A 14,973-nucleotide genomic window follows, 5' to 3' on the forward strand; every position below is an offset into this window, starting at 1 on the left:
AAACTATCCAAGACGAACCTGAAAATGAAACTACCACCGAGCTGGAAACAAGTCAGACTGCCGACTCATCTCCACACTACACATACGTGTAGTTAACCGTACATATAAACAAAACGACCAAGTAGCCGCTTCATACAGAATGCTGAAAAAAGAAGTAAAGAACGTGATGCCATGAGAAAGCAGTGCTCCAATATGATTCACCACATTCTTTGCAAGGTGATGCACTGTACCAATTTTTTTTTGTCAATGTATTATACCACAAAAGGGCTATTACTTCTCTGCCATGTCTTTCTCCCTCATACTCCGAGAGAACTGGCAGCTCAACTTCATGTTCCGCTACATTGCCCCAATCCTCCCCAGCATTAGTAGAGGAAAATGAAGAAACACAAGAAACTTTAATTACCTTAGGGTCGTTCATGTGTCTTTAGTAAACGTGTGTTTTTATTTTTCAAATAAAGTAATAAAATAGAAATTTTTGTTATAACTTCAACTTTCAATTCAAATCTTACCTGAGACACACGGCCAATTTTTCTTTGCTCCTGATGGGTTGTTGAGCATTGATTGCATTCTCGCGCCGTCATGTCATTCTTTAATAATTCGTGTATTTCCTCAAATTGAGTTTTGTTGAGTCGAAACCAACCAGTAAATAAGTTGTCTGGAACTTCCTCAGTTAACAAAAACTCTCCTCGGATATTCCTTGCATTTAAGTAAGCATTTCGTCTTTTCTTTCTTTTTTGCGATAACGAGTACAATGAAATTATTTCTTCGTTTTCCGACTCAGATTCTAAATCCAGAAGGATTTCAACGAGAGATGCCATGTTGTGGGATGCTAGCGTGGGCCAGTACTGCGTTCAATATGCGGTATTGACCAAAAATAGTGATCGTGAAAAAGATGGTTTGGGCGTGGACCTGACATGTACTGTCCGTGGACGTCACGGATAGGTTTAGCTTTTAAGATAGTTTTTGGACATTTTTTGCGTGCGCAGTAGGTTTTTCCTCTGCGCAGTGAGCATAACGTTGCTCGTGGGAGCGTCACGGACAGTTTTAGCGGATAAGATAGTTTTTGGATCATTTTTGCGTGCGCAGTAGGTTTTTACTCTGCGCAGTGAGCGTGACATTGCTTGTGGGAGCGTCACGGATAGGTTTAGCTTTTAAGATAGTTTTTGGACATTTTTCGCGTGCGCAGTAGGTTTTTCCTCTTCCTTCACTTCACAAAATGTTAAGTAGAGAAAAGGAAAAAGAAAAGGAAAAAGCGAAAGAAAAAGAAATGGAAAGAAGTAGAGATAGCGAGAAGGAAGTAGAGAGGGAAAAAAGGAAAAGGGAGGAAGACGAGGGTAAAACAAAAGAGGAATTAGATAGGGAGGAGCGTGTAAGACAGGCGGTGTTTAATAGGAGCTCTAAAGTTAGGTCACCAAATGAATACATGAAGGAAGTAATGGAAAGGTCGGTAGAGATAGCAGTAGGAATAGTAGAGAAAGAAATGTCAGCAAAACAGTTAGAAGAAGAAAAGGAAACGGAAATAGCAATAGAGGATGTAATTAGTTCGGATGACTTGGATGTAGATGAGGATGAGCAGGAATTTCAAACTCCGATGGGGCGTAAAGAGGGGTGGGAAAAAAATACTTTAAAGAAAGTTGCCTTCGAGAGTCTGGTGGAGGCGGTGATCAAGCAAACCGGGGTTGTTAAAAAGGGTAAAATAAAATTTAATTTGGGGGATATGGCCAACGTAATGAAAATCATGCATGAGATTAGCTCGAGGTTTAATAGAAAGGAAAAGGAACTGGCGGAGGCCCGAGAGGAGACTGCGGTGTTGAGAGAAAGGTGTGAGTGGTTGAAGGTCGAAAATGGGAGGTTGCAGAGGGAGGCGGAGAAGGCAGAGAAGGAACTGGAAAGAAGAGAAAGAGAGGGCGAGGTGGCAGAAAAGACATGGCAGAGGCTGGAGGAGATCATGGCAAAAAATAATAAATGGAGGAGCGAATACGAGGATGTAGGAGCAAAGGCAGGGGCAAGCGCGGACAGACAGGAACCAAAAAGCACAACAGGGGTGAGAAAGGGTAGAGCGAATGAGGGGCGAATGAGGTTGGGTTACGAGTCGGACAGTGCGAGTTTGGTTGACGTAGACATGGCGAGAAGGGAGGGGGCGATAAGAAAAAGGGCCGTTGGGAAGGAAATGAGGATACCCATGGTGACGACGGATACGGAAGGGGGGGAGAGTATAGCAGAAGAAGGGTGGGAAGAGGCTAGGAGGAAGAAGAAGAAGACGTATGCGGAAGCAATTGTTGAGAAAAGGGGTCAAAAGGAGAATCGCCAGGGGGAACCCTGGAGGACGCCACCAAGGGCGGAGAAAAGGGGGGTTGAATTAAAGGTAGGGAAAGGGGAGCTGAAGGGGCAGCAGTTGTTACAGGAGGTGAGGGGTGTGATAGGAAGATCTGGGGTGAAGGGGGCGAGAATGGTGCGCGAGGTGGTAGAGGGCAAGGTGGTGGCGGTCTTCGACACCGAAGAGGAATGTGAAAAGGCTAAGAGGGAGTTTGAGGGTGCAGAAGGTTTCAGGTTGGGTTCGGCAGAGGGGTTATGCCTAGGTTAAAGTTGACAGGAGTGGAGAAGGGGTATTCGGACGAGGCGCTGGTAAGGGGAATTTATGAAGGCAATAGTGATCTGTGGGGGGGTGTGAGTATGGATGAGTGCATGAGGGGGGTAAGGGTACTCTACAGAAGGCCCTGCAGGAGCGAGTAAATAGTTAATACAAAGTTGATGATGTTATGCTTGTACGTTTTTTGAAGGGTTTACGTAATATTAAACCACCAAGAGCAAGATATGCCACTACTTGAGATCCTCATCCAGTGTTAGTATTTTTAGAAAGTTTGTATCCTCTAGAGGAAATTCCTTTGAAAGAGTTAACTCTTAAATTCGTTACATTATTAGCATTAGTCTCAGCGCATCGTATGCAGACTCTTGGTAAGTTAAAAGGTTGTAATATTAAGAGGACGGATGATTATCTTGAGATTTTTGTTGATGAAGTCATTAAGACGTCGGGGAGGAATAAGCTACAACCAGTGTTACGTTTACCTTACTTTCGTGAAAGACCTCAGTTATGTGTGGCTTCTACGTTAGATATGTATTTACAAAGGACTGAGAGAGTCAGGCCAGCCGGTGTTGATAGTCTTATTTTAACAGTTAAAAAGCCTCTGCATCCAGCTTCTTCTCAGACTATTTGCCGTTGGATTAAGTCAGTTTTAACTAGAAGTGAAATTAATACAAATATTTATACAGGGTATAGCATTAAACATGCTGCAGTTTCTAAAGCCTATGAAGCGGGAGTTAATATTGAAGTTATACGCAAGACTGCCGGCTGGTCTGAAAAGTCGAATGTTTTTTGTCGATTTTATAATCGGCCCATTCGTGATTCACCTAACGTTTTTGCTGAAGCAATTCTTAAAGGGTCTGTTGATTAGTTTAGTTATTTTTTGGTTTGATGTTTTGGTTAGCAGCCAATTATTATGGTACCATAATAAAGTCGTTTGTTTAAAATTTGACAATTCTTTCTGATCAAATAGTTATAACACTATAATCTATAGCTGATGGGTTTTTACTTCTTTAAACATCTACAGGGTGTTTTTGTAATATGAGACGAGACTGCGAAATATAATTAAATGATCAATCGACTTACCTGTAAGGAAGGTTGATCAGGATTATATGAGCAGTCTCGTCGAAATATTACAAAATTCCCCCCCGAAAATCAACCAATAAAAATTAAGTGAAATCAAAACTCAGAGTCGATCTCCACAAATATTTATTAAAAAGGTTGTTAATTGCCTAACATGTTTCGGGTGTATTCAGACACCCATCTTCAGAGGCTTAACTAGATCACTAGTCTGCTGACTGTCATTCTAAAAGGGGGGACAGCTGAACCCAAATGTACCAAGGTGGTTTTTTATTCTGCACGGGGGAAAAAACCTTGATCAAAAACCCAGTTCTGGTACAGAGGTGACAGGTTGCTCCGTTTTTTATTCTCGAAGGGGAAAAAAACTTAATCAAAACCCAGTGTTGATGTCAAAAAGTGAAGTTACTAGCTCGGTTTTTTATTCTTTAAGGGTTCAACTTCTTCGGGTTTTGACTAAGTTACACTCACTACTCCACTGTGTGCATATGAACTACTACTTTTCGATACAATAAAAATTAGTATTCTTAATAATCACGCCCTAATTATTACCCATCAGCTATTAAAACCATCCATACTTTCAACAAGTGAAGATTTAGGTGCTGGAACTAAGGGTGTGTAATGGTGGGGGGAATATTTTTTTGTTTCTTTTAACGTCGTACTAAGTTCGTGCAGCCGACAGCTACTACAGGGTGTTTTTGTAATATTTCGACGAGACTGCTCATATAATCCTGATCAACCTTCCTTACAGGTAAGTCGATTGATCATTTAATTTTTATAGTGTTCTACAATAGATCTACTTTATTAAAATTGTCATTTTGACAAATTTTTTCAAATTTCAAAATTTTTGAAAAATTTAAATTACTTTTTCTATTTTAAAATTAATTGTAATTAATTTTTAAAGTGTTCTGAAATCATTTAGCGCCATTAAAACAGCCATTTTAACTGTTTTTAACATTTTGAAAAATTCAAAAAGTGTGTTTTTTTGATAAAAATTAATTCTATTTTTAAAGTCATCTACAATTGATTTGCACAATTAAAACTGTCATTTTGACTGTTTTTTTTTAATTTTGAAAAATTTTAGAATCATTTTAAAATTAATTTAAACATCTTCAGAACGGTTATTTTTTACGGAAACGAAACGTGTTTAGGCATTGTTTTGAGTGGAACGAGAAAACGTAATTTTTCAATTGAGGCAGTGGTTTTTTTAGAAAAGAGGGAATTTTTGTGAAATTAATAAATGTTTGATTTGTTTTTGTAGAAATAGACGACTAGCATCATGAACAACGGTAACAACGACGACGAGCGCCAACAACAGTTCCTTCGGCAACTTAGGGTGATGCTCGAGTGGTTCGATTGGGAGCGCCGCATCCTGCGAGTGGCCTTGGAGCGATTTGATTGGGATCGTCGTCGAGAACTCCAGGTAGTATTACATCGGATGGAAGAGTTGCCGCGTGAGTTGCATGTTTTGCTTACGCCTCTCGATTATGTGGGATTGATGAGGGAATTGCGCGTGGTACTGGAACGGTGCGTCGAAAGACCGCGTCAACTACGCGTAATTCTAAATCGTGTTGTCCAATTCATCGGTTCGACCGCTTTCTTTTCAAAATAATGATGACAACAATGTAATTTTACTAATTGACGATGACGACGTCGTGACAGCAACGGAACCGATTTTGGTTGACGCGTCTGTACCATCATCGCCACCACCATCACCATCTCCTGTCGAGTATATTGTTGTTACACCTGATTTACCAGTTTTGTCCCCAGTTTCGTCAGCAACGTCGTCGTCACAAGGTTCTTCTGCGTCTCCTGTTTTTGCAGCGGATTTTGATCTGCTTTCCCCCCCTTTACCTCTGTCGCCACCTTTTTTACCGGCTTTTCACATACCAACACCGGCGGAACAACGACGGGAACGTGTTCACGCTCCCGATCCAATCACACGAACTTACAGACAAGCCATAACTGTGGGCACGCGTCTCGATGCCAAGTCCCGTGTTGCAGTTTACAATGTGGGCGATTTAACAAAACGGTGTTTGTTGTGTTTAGCCGTGGGCTTTGAACAAGAAAAATCTGTCGGCAAAGAGTTTTGCTGTAAGAGTGGCGATGTTGTGTTACCGCAGTTGGGTTCATGTCCCCGCGAGATGTTTGAATATCTCACGGACGATTCACCGATGGCCGTTCAATTTCGAAACAACGTCCGTACAATAAACAGTTTATTTGCTATGGAATCGTTCAAATCGACTGTTCCTACCGATGTTCATCCGGAAGGAGTGAGTGGTCATTGGTGTTTTACGATTTGCGGACAGATTTACCACTATACTCACGCCATTCCGGTTCGTCTTTTTGCAGCAGACAATAGTAATGGTCAAGTAACGGTAAATAATAGCCAACAGGTTAGGGACGACACCATTACTCTCAAATTTAATCAGTATTATTTCGTTGACTCGAATAATGCTGTCAATCGAAGGGTGGAATTTTTGGGTGACCGCATCGCAGCCCTAACTATACGTAACATTGAAACGATGTTGCGTCGGGTCAATCCGATAATTCAAAGTTACCAAACCATCAGTGAGGTAATTCAACGTAAACAGGCGGCCGCGACCTCTCCCGAGGAAAGAAACGCCATTCTCGACAGTTTAGTGATCGGATTTAGAGACAATATTAATCGCGAGGTAAGAAACTACAGTTTGCCCGCGTGCGACTCTGAAATTGCGGCCGTTTTTGTCAACGAACCACCCTTCGAGGTTGATTTGTGCATCTACCCACGCGACGGTCGGGGTAGACACGAACTTAAAAACCTCAATAAATGGGCCGACCCCATGGTGTACCCGATCCTGTTTCCGAATGGGGAATTTGGCTTTGATAAAGAGATCCATCACGTTCGGAACGTGACGAAGACAATCACTTTTCGCGAATTCTATCGCTATCGTGTACAGATACGCGATACGAATCGCTTACAAAGACCGCCTACCACCATCCAAAACCCAACTCAACAACAAAGTGAGTCTTTGAACCGTCACCGCTCGATCTCGCCTATCCGTGAATTAACCGGTAACATAAAACCCACCAGCTATTTAGATGGCGAGCCAGTTATGGTAGTTTGTTAAGGTACTTGGAGACAAGGGCAAACGCAGCTGGTACGGATTATCGAGTTGGGTCAATTTTCATTTTGCCTGCGTCGTCGACACGTGGAATGCGTTTCACGAATCGCCAGTACCTCGATGCGATTAATGTAATAGCAAGACATGGCAAGCCGGATCTCTTTATCACGTTTACGACGAACCCGAATTGGCCAGAGATCCAAAACAACCTCGCTTACAAACAGAAATGGCCAAACCGTCCTGATTTGGTTTGTCGCGCATTCCACATTAGATTAACCGAGTTTATGGACGATATCGTCAAGAAACAATTGTACGGTACCGTCCATAACTATTTCTATACGATAGAATTTCAGAAACGAGGCTTGCCTCATGCTCACATTCTGGTGACGTTTTTACCGCGCGACAAACTAAACAGCCGTGAGCGCGTCGACGATGTCGTTTCAGCCGAGATACCGGACTATCAAGTCGAACCGATTTTGTATAGAACGGTAGCCGACTTTTATCTGCATACAAAGTGTAGAGGACCGACCCGCGACCCAAACGTTACCTGTTTGAGAGCGGACGGTACCTGCAAAAAGTATTTTCCAAAGGCCCTACGGGAGGTCACTAATTTAAACTATAACGCTTCAACTGTCAAAAATGGACACCCTGAATATCGTCGACGTCGCAACAATCACATGATCATTTCGAACAACATTACGTACACCAATGCCGATATCGTGCCTTACAATCGTTACGCGGCACTCAAATATCAGTCACATCAATTTTGAGTGCGTCGGATCCTTGGCATCCGTCAAATATCTGTAGAAATACGTAACGAAGGGTGAGGACATGTGTCGCATGGAAGCGAAAAATAAAGTCCATCGCACTATAAATTGGGACGAGATTAGTAATGACCTAGACTGTAGGTATGTGAGTTAAATGTTCAATGGAGGCGTGTTGGCGCCTGTTCCAATTTAAGATGAGCGATCGAAGTCATTTGGTTGTATGTCTGCCTGTTCACCTTGAGGGCCAACAGACCATCGAGTACGAGGAGGACGAGGACGCGGCAGATTTTGCTACGCGCTACCATCGACACCAAACTCACGGCCACGGACGGGAATTGCAGCATCCCTAATTATGGATGGCATGACGTACCACAAGGCCTTCCGGATCTGGCAACCAATGCCGAAGTTAGCGAAATTAACGACAAAGTGTTGGAATTGCTTCCCGGTGAGGTCTGCCTTCTTCTCCGTTGACGAGCAACTGAGCGATAATCGGCCGGCGCCCCGTTAACGAGCAAGACACCAACAGGAGCAACAGCAGCAACAACCAGCAGCAGCACCACAAGCCAATAACGGAATGCCACCACCCCCCGATCGTGACAATAACAATATTGGCGACGATGCAATCGAACAACTGATGCTAAACATCTGTATGGACGACGACGGGATTGTGCGAACACCACCACCACCATCACCTGTGGTACAAGCCATTCCACCAGCCACAGAAGATGTCGTCGCCAATATTGTACCCGGAGGAGCAGCTGCAACAACAGCAACAACAACAGCGAACTCAAATCCCGGTACGCCTTGCATTCGCTATGACTGTCAACAAGTCGCAAGGACAAACTTTTAAGCGGGTAGGGATTGCGCTCACTAGTCCCTGCTTTGCTCACGGCCAGTTGTATGTCGCCATGTCGCGAGTCGGCGATCCTGCACAGGTTCGAATTTTCGTGGGGCCACATCCGATGCAAGGTCGTTTCACATTTCCTACTACGCGGAATGTGGTACACCGCGAAGTGTTTACGGTAAGACCGGACCCGCCTGTAGTCGTACATAATATACGCAAACAGGCCCATCAAAACGTCAATACTGTAGTCGTTGGTCCCGATGGTGGCAATGTGGTTGATGGTGATGGCGGTAATGATGGTGGACCACCACGATTATTGTCGCTGCCACAATTATTGTTGCCCCCATTGGACACGGCGGTATTACGTGTTGATGGAACCAGGCGGATTGGAGATCGACTATCGACCATTTACGACCGAGACGCTCTGTTGATGCCACCACCAATCGCCTTACCACCTAGAGCGCGCCCACGAAATAAACGACACAACGAACCAAAAACCTACTTGGCACCACCATCACAATCATCACAGGCCGGCACGCATAAATCATCGTCGAAGATTCGAATTTTGTCAGACGTGCAGATTCGGCCGCCAAGAGGTCCGCCACAACCTGGACTACTGCTACGATCATTGCCCTCTGCTATACCACGACATCCACCATCATCATCATCATCATCATCATCAGCAGAGGAGCAATGGGTCGAAAAAGAGCCGAAACCGACTGTGACGCCAGAACAAATCGAGGACAGTGACGGAGAAGTGAGCGAGGCGCACCTGGTGCAAATTGCAAAAGAGCAATTTTTCAACCCCATTTGTCCAGATCTCACCGATGTGGAGTTGAAAATGCGCAAATCCGTCGCTGATATGCCTGGCACCTCGGATACGATTAGCGACCAACTGACAGAGGATCAGAGGGATGAAACGAGACAAATAGCGGAAATCGAGGCGAGAATTCGTCAGCGCAAAGCGATGAAAGCTATTACCCGATTTGGACAGCCCCCTTCAAAGAAGGGAAAAAAAAAATAAAAAATTAATATAAATATTTTAAATTGATACAAAAGTGTAGACGAATTTGGTCTTGCTAGGCAATTTTAAATGTTTTATATTTTCCAAAAAAATTTAAAAAAATGTAAAATCAAATTAAAATGTTTACAGATTGGTGTGGTCAATCTGAAATTTGGTACGTTTTTTAGATGATCTCGCACGTACAGTCTGTAGGTGTTTAAAATTGACCCAAAAAATATATTGTTAGTTTTAGGTGCGATAGTTTTTAAGTTCCCCTCTGGTCTGTTGTAGATATAGAAGATAATAGAATAGGAATAAAAAAACCCCAAAAAAAAATTTATATACAGAATGTAAAGTTTACTTAGAAATTTGTTCGATAATATGACATTTCGATACAACTTTACATATTGTATATTTGCTCAAAAAAATGTTTAAAATTAAAATCCAAAAAAATTTAAAAACAAAAAACCAAAAAATACACAAACGACACAAGTGTTTAAAGTGGTACTAAAACACTTGAATCTGGACATTTAAGTGTAATCACTTTAAATACTAACACACACACATAAAACACACATTTTAACGTACCCAACTTTTTTTTAGTATTTCATTCATTAAATTTTTACAACTTTAAATGCTTTATGTTGTGACAAATACTTTAGTGTAATTCAAGTACTGTACGAGTATGACAATTACACTGGGGTAACAACAAATAGATAAGTTTTAGGTGAAATATTTATTCACCTGTTTCTAATCTAAAAGGTACCCTTCCATGGCTGTGTGACCTTGACGTGGGTGGAAGGGCTTAGTAGATTAATGTGTTGTTTGCATATTTTTTGCATGCAACAACATTGATCGAAGCCAAGGACAGCTCAAAGTGTTTTTCTTACATTTTTAAAAGTACTATTGACATTTTTTGTTAGTTTCAGCTCAACTTTATGATGACGGCTACGACGACGACGACGACGACGATGAACAAAGGTTCTTTTCAGAACCATCACATGATTAATTACAGAAATTCGTTTGTCCTTAATTTTCTCATCACGTTTCAGGTATAAAAAGTATATATAAAATATTCCCCAACTTTTAATTTAATTGACTCTCAGTAACACTAAAATTTAGTTTTTCTCCCCAAAAAACTTTTGAAAAAAAAAATACTGTAACCTCTAACCCTTCCTTTAGGCAAGGACAGGTCAAAGTGAATTTTTTTTGTTAGTTTCAGCTCAACTTTATACTGCTGATGACGTCGACGACGACGACGACGTTGAACAAAGGTTCTTTTCAGAACCATCACATGATTAATTACAGAAATTCGTATTCGTATATATTTTTTGGCGACGTTTATATGCACAAATTGCTTTCAATGCAATTCCATAAACAAAATTAATAATTATAAATAGTTTATCATAAAATTATTTCTTAATTTACTACATTTACGAGAAAGGTGTTGCAATGCAATTTCTTATTCTTAATTCATAAATTTATTATTTTTCTCTGTCAAATGTTATTCATCAATTAATAATAACACAATATTCATTTTTTGGTTATGAAATCGGTTGTTTTTATTTCAACTATTCAAAATATTAAAAGTTTGCAATCTAACCAATACATTTCTTTTAGTATTTGACAGATTCAGATTTAGTTTTTATTGATAATTGTATTTTAAAAGTTGAAATTAACCATCTTTCAAGGTCATTAGTTATGAATATGTTCATGGAATTTTGTATAAACCAATATAATGCATTACGGACTTTAAACTTTAAGGTTACAACAAGAAAATGCGCTTATGATTATGAATTAAGTCCATCACATGATTAATTACCGAAATTCGTTTGTAGTCAATCCATCACATTTCGTTTCAGATATATGTTATTTCCCAGTGGTGGGTGGTTGGCATTTCACTCACACTCAGAGTGCCAAGTGGGCCATTTTTGGTAAGCAGAACTGGCGCTGTGGGATGAACCAAACGTCGAGTTAAAGCGCCTAAATCGACGCTTATAGGATACCATGAAAGGCGTTGGTAACTTAAGACAGCAGGACGGTGGCCATGGAAGTCGGAATCCGCCAAGGAGTGTGTAACAACTCACCTGCCGAAGTTACTAGCCCTGAAAATAGATGGCGCTGAAGTGTCGTGCTTATACTCGACCGTCAGCGGCATGTGCGATCGTCATTGACGATCATGAAGCCCTGACGAGTAGGAGGGTCGCGGCAGTGTGCGCAGAAGGGCTGGCCGCGAGGCCGTCTGGAGCCGCCGTCGGTGCAGATCTTGGTGGTAGTAGCAAATACTCCAGCGAGGCCCTGGAGGACTGACGTGGAGAAGGGTTTCGTGTGAACAGCCGTTGCACACGAGTCTGTTGTCACAGTGCGCTGAAGTGGGCGTCCTCGATACACAAGACCTTCATGAGCAGAGCCTGGCGCAACGGGGAAAACACTCGTCCTGCCGCCGCTCAATCGCAACCTTCTGCTCGTGTTAACAACACGACGGGAAGCGCCGTATCGCAGTAAACACACACGCTCCGGCCGATTCATAACTTCATAACTGACTACTCGGTCAGTCCATGTCAGCTCTGCGCTGATTCTACCATAGCCAAATTAACGAGATTCCCACTGTCCCTACCCACGGAACGGAAAGGTTCGAGCTAACCATCGAAAAGGAGGGCAAAAAGGGGCAAGACTTGATAAGGGAAGTTAAGGGGCTTATAAAGAATTCAGGGGTAAACGCGGTCAGGGGTCTCAAAGAGGTTAGAGAAGGCAGGGTCATAGCGGCTTTTGTAAGTAATGGGGAACGAGACAAGGTAAGGGAGATACTAAAAGAAAACAAAGAGGCCAGGGTGGGAGAAAACGGGGGAATAAACCCGAAACTCAAAATAACAGGGCTTGAAAAGGGACTAACAGACGAGGAAATTCTGATGGCTCTTCACGGAGAGAATGCAGAATTATGGGAGGGGGGCGAGTATGGCGACTGCATGAATGGGGCAAGGGTCCTTTTCAGAAGGCCTTGCAGGAGAGAGGGTGTAGAGAATGTGGTGGTGGAACTGAAGGGAGATACCTTCAGGAAGCTGGTGCGAAAGGAAAGAGTGACTGTGAGCATGATGGTCTACGTTGTGGAGGAGTTTGCTGACCTGGCGGTATGCTACCGGTGCAGCAAGTTCGGTCACACTGGGGCAAGGTGCACTGAAGATAGGTGCTGCAACAGGTGCGGGGGAAGCCATGAGGTGAGAGAATGTACGGTGAAGGACGAATGGGATTGCCCAAACTGCAAAAAGATGGGGGTGGCAAGGGGAGACCGATGTCATAGTGCATCGGACAAGAGATGTCCGGTGTACAGGAGGAAACTGAACCAACGGATGATTAACACCAACTACAATGGCTAAGTTCCTCCAAGTCAACCTGGGCAGAGGGATTGAGGCAACGGGGCTTATGAGAGAGTTTGCGGAGGCAAACGGAGTGGATGTGGTGATACTCTCGGAACCTTTTAAACGAGAGACAGAGTGGAAGGGGTACAAGCGTTTTGGCAAACTGGAGGCTAAGACGGTTATCTGGTCAAGAGAGAGTGTGCAAGCATGGGCGGTAGAGACTGAGATGAGTGTGAATGTGGCTAGCCTAATTCTTAGATTTAGGGATGGTGATGTAAGGATTTTCGGGGTGTACGACGAACCGTCAGCGGGGAGTCGTACAAACCGGAGGATGAAAGAGAATGAGAGGGTGTGGAGAAGCGTTGAGGGCCCGGTTTTACTGGCCGGGGATTTCAACGCAAAAAATGTGGCATGGGGCGGGGAGGTGACGGATGAAAGGGGGGATGAACTAATGGACATGGCAGTATTGTATGGTTGGGAGCTCGCGAACGACCCCAGGCAGGGGCCAACGTTCGAGAGCGCGAATGGAAGGAGTTGGGTTGACGTAACCTGGAGTAGGGAATTGGAGCTAGCAGAGTGGAAGGTTCATGACGCCGAGACCCTGAGCGATCACAAATATGTGACGTTCAGGGTCAAAGGCTGCCTGGCAGAGAGAAAGGGGGTTGAGTGGGTGTATGATTTTCACGGAACGGACTGGGAGGGCTTCCGAGGGTATCTGCGTGAGTATGTTTGGGGTCAATTTGAGGACAAGGAAGGACTTGAGTCGGAGGCAGAGAGGATGCAGCACCACTGTAGAGAAGCATGTAAGAGGATAAAGAGAGTAAGGAGGAGTGGAAGGGCCCAAAACCACTGGTGGAACGAGGATCTCCAGTCCAAAAAGAGAACGGTCGATGGACTGAGGAGGGCGTACCAGGGGAGTAGGGGGAGTGAAAGTGAGAATGAAAGGCAGAGAGAGTATTATGCGGGGCGTAAGAGTTTTAAAAGAGCCATCAGACACAGGAAAAAATTGCATAGGAACGAAGAAATTGAGGACCTGACCACGGATAACTCCTGGGACAAGGTTTGGGAAGCTGTGGCTAAGTGGGGGGTAAAAAGGGGGGACTCCGCACTAAGGACTAGGGACGGTAAAGAAATTGGGGCAGGTGAAATGTGGGATAGGGAAATGCTTGGGGAGTACCACCCAGATCTGACTCTGGATGAGGAGAGGGAATGGGAGACCTACCAACGGTCTAGGAAGAAAGGGAGGGTCAACATCAGGTATGATGTAGCCCTCAGAGATGAGGAGATGGAAAGGACAATCGCCGGTCTGAAAAGGAAAAAGGCGTGTGGGGACGACCGGATCCCCAACGAGTGTGTGAAGCATGTATGGGAATCTTGGAGGGAGGGAATGATGAGGGTGTATGACGCGTGCATGAGGATGGGAGTTTTTCCAAGGGTGTGGAAGATAGCGCGGATCAGGTGGCTGCCAAAAAAAAGTGGGGGTTGCAGGCCAATCAGTCTGCTGCCGACACTTGGCAAGCTGCTCGATCGGCTAGTGAATGCAAGGCTGGTGAACTGGTATGAGAGGAAGGGGCGTTACAGCGAGCGACAGTTTGGATTCCGGAGGGCCTTCGCTGACGACCAAGTGGTCCTAGTCAGCGGGGTGTCTGTGAAGGAGATTGAAAGAAGGTGGGAGAGGGTCTGGGAATTGAGTGAAAGATGGGAGAAAACGGGGCGCATGCGCTACAACAAGGCCAAGACCGGAACAATGTTCGTCGAGAACTTTGGACGAATAAGACCTCCGGTGGTGAGACTGGGGGATGACAGAGTGACGTGTGGCGAGTGGGTAGACGTGCTAGGCATCAGAGTGGACAGGAAGGGCACGTTCATCGAACATGCAAAGCATGTAAGAGGAAGGACGGCGGAGGCAGTCAGTAAACTGACTGGCCTCTGCCGAAATAAAGGTAAGATGGACAAGGAGAAGGTGAGGGCGATCATGGAGAGAGTGGCGGCACCGGCGGTGCTCTACGGTAGTCAGGTCTGGGGGGAAAGGGCGAGAGACAGTAGAGTCATAAGGCACTTGGGGGCGGCGGAGAGGAAGTTTCTGTTGGCATCGGTCCGGTGCTACAGGACCGTTGCCACGGAGACCCTCAGGGTCGTCAATGGCACGTCACCGTGGCATCTGGCGGCCGCCGCGGCCTTCAAGTTCAGGGGTGAATGTAGAAGGGCGTGCGAAAGAGAGAGAGCAAGGGAAGACGACCG

The 14,973-nt window shown here is 44.2% G+C and overlaps 2 long non-coding RNA genes across 2 annotated transcripts in view; both read left to right on the forward strand.

Moving 5' to 3' along the window:
- LOC145736273 (uncharacterized) overlaps nucleotides 1–11,670 on the forward strand; it is a 54,132-nt gene extending 42,462 nt beyond the window's left edge. The window contains exon 2 of the long non-coding RNA XR_014179864.1: nucleotides 11,291–11,670. This is a non-coding gene — a long non-coding RNA (uncharacterized LOC145736273). The remainder of the gene's footprint in view (nucleotides 1–11,290) is intronic.
- The window catches only part of LOC145736574 (uncharacterized), a 276,677-nt gene that overhangs the window by 148,659 nt on the left and 113,045 nt on the right, over nucleotides 1–14,973 (forward strand). The window lies entirely within an intron of this gene.

This window comes from Ips typographus, linkage group LG12 (genome assembly GCF_016097725.1).
Source record: "Ips typographus isolate SLU linkage group LG12, UJ_Ityp_2.0, whole genome shotgun sequence".
In the NCBI taxonomy this organism is placed as follows: Eukaryota; Metazoa; Arthropoda; class Insecta; order Coleoptera; family Curculionidae; genus Ips; species Ips typographus.